Here is a 2,567-nt window from a genome sequence, read left to right as displayed (position 1 = left end):
AACATAAAAAGTGAGCTATCAAAAATCTTAAAAGTGAATGTAATTTAGATGTTATACTAGAGGGGTACTTACAATATGCAATCTAGATCCTGGTAGAAGACTTCCAGGAATATAAAGACTCTTTGCATCATCGCTCAATGATTCAATCTCCACCTTCCACCGCTCATAATCATGTTCACCATGTGACTTTGAAAAGACTATGCCTCTGCCAACTTCCTTTGTGTGCGAATCAAGGACGGGAATGAAGCAAAATTGTTGTGTTGTACCTTTGGGAAACAATCCACATCTACATCTCACATTCTCTTCAGTATATGATTGGATGCTCCCATGATTTTGACCTTTTCTTGGCCACTAGTAGGCACATAGCAAACCTCTTGTATATGATGTAGAGGGGCGGATAAATTTTCTATACCTTCAAACAAATCATCTGCTTCAAGGTCAACCATCTCAGTGCCTACTTCTTCATGGTTTCTATCTTCATCAACACTCTCCAAGTGTAAGATATCTTCCACTGGGATCTGGTGGATTTTACCAAGCCCTTCAAACAATGGCCCTGCTTTGAGTCTCATGTAACGTCTATGTTAGTTTATTTTTAGAAAGATTTGTCTCTCTGTCATGTTCGGAATCCTTGGCTTCATTGAGGGCTCGAAAAGGAGATAGTGTTCTTCGCTTCCGATGAATGAACTTCTCCACTTGCTGCCTCATTTCCTTGTCCTTCTTGAAATCTGCTTGCATAAACTTGTCGATGGGAAACAAACCTAGCCCTTGTTCGGTCCACATGCGAATCCGTTCCATGTTCCTATTGTATGTGCGATGCTCCCAAGCATGATTAATACGAAGAAAATCTTTTTCCTTTGCACTCTTTGGGATTTGGACTACAAAATGAGACTCTGATTTAGCTTGGAAATTGAGTTCATTGCTGGAAAAATTTGCTTCATCTCTCCCAACGTATACGTATGTCAAGGACAAATGATCATGCTGCATGTGAGGTGGCACTTCTTGCGAAACTTGTTTTGCTGGAGTGGATGACAAAGTCTCTGCCTTGGCCAATTTGCTTTGCGCCCAACTATGCAAAGCAAGTCTATGTCCACTAACCTCTATTCCCAAGGCTCCCTATGAAGCCACAGAGGTGTACAAGAGACTTCTTCCGTCGATATTGTTCTTGCATATACTTTTCGTATAGTGATCCATTCCCAAAAATTCATTAACAAACACTGCTACTTTTTTAGCATTCCATAAGAAGATCATTCTCCATGTTGATGTGATTGCTATTAGCCCTACAAAACAAAAGCACATCAAAAATTTCAGTAAATGGGCTTCAATAAAAAAATCAACCTAGATAACCTTATATGTGATTGATATAATTTATCTTAAATGTTCTTGTACAAAACATGCTTGATTTTGTACTTTGTAAGCATTTGTGAAAGCAATATGTAAACATGCTTGATTTTGTACTTTTGTAAGCAATATGTAAAGATGATATTAAACAAGGGGGAGGGTTTTGTTGTACAAAACTCATGCCAAAGGGAGAATTGCTATCCCAATATTTGGGTAATGCTGGTTCTAATGGGTGGAGTTAAGCAATGGAACTTCACTTCACAATGAAAAAGTACCTTATAAGTATACGAAGAGGCCGAGCTTCTTTGCAACTGTGGGAGCACGGTGGCTTGATGACGAAGTTGAAGCTTGAAACAAGCTGCAGGAGCTGCATATTTCGTCGAAGAAGTTAATGGGAAGAGGAAGGTGCAATGGAGAAGGTCAAGGGAAAGAGGAAAGTGCACAGAAGAGATAGCTTCGCCAATGGAGAAGAAGTCTGTGGGAAGAGAAAGGTGCAATGGAAAAGCTTGAGGGACAAAGGAAGGTGCACAGAGAAGACGTTAGTTGACGATGGCGTAAAAAAATGAGCGCATGAAGTGAAGGTAAGAAAAATGATGAATAATAATCGATTATGCATGGTAAGACGTGCGCAAGATGTTTCAATTTAGGCCAATATCTAAATACACAATATAGTGCTTAATATTGTTTGGAGCTTTTTAAAAAACTTGAGCAACGGCGCCGTCGTTGCTCAAACTCAAAAGAAAAGAAGAAAATGGCCAAGTACTATAGCTTGGAAGCGTCGAGCTCGCGTTAGCTGAGGCAGGCCTGTTGGAAGCAAGAGAGGCGATATAGCCTGCGGGAGCAACGTCAGGGCGAGGTCCAGAAATGCGAATAGGGTATGTGTCGTGTTTGGCTTGATGTGATTGCGAGAGAGAGAGAGAGGGCGTTTGTCAGCAGGGAAAGCGGGGCAGGGGGCCCTTCAAAGGCAACACAACGAGCTCTGGAGTGAGAGAGAGGGAGAAAAACGAAATGTTATCAGAACGTCTTCAAAACGCCCTGCGTGAGAGAGAGAGGGAGAAAAATGAAATGAACTGAAATGTTATATTAACCTTTTCAAAAGGCCGTAGTGACCTATAAGACCATTTGAAGGCCAGATTAAAATGCCCTGCGTGAGAGAGAGAGGGAGAAAAATGAAATGAGCTGAATTGTTATATTAACCTTTTCAAAAGGCCATAGTGACCTGTAAAACC

The 2,567-nt window shown here is 40.9% G+C and overlaps 1 pseudogene; it reads right to left on the bottom strand.

The window, feature by feature from the left end:
* Positions 1-406: 406 nt before the first annotated feature.
* Positions 407-1,267, bottom strand: LOC147425033 (uncharacterized; annotated as a pseudogene).
* Between the last annotated feature and the right edge of the window lie 1,300 nt (positions 1,268-2,567).

This window comes from Adiantum capillus-veneris, chromosome 25 (assembly GCF_014529385.1).
Source record: "Adiantum capillus-veneris isolate H3 chromosome 25, ASM1452938v2, whole genome shotgun sequence".
NCBI lineage: Eukaryota > Viridiplantae > Streptophyta > Polypodiopsida > Polypodiales > Pteridaceae > Adiantum > Adiantum capillus-veneris.
The sequence above is the reverse complement of the archived record's forward strand: the minus strand, read 5'-3'. Positions and strand labels throughout refer to the sequence as shown.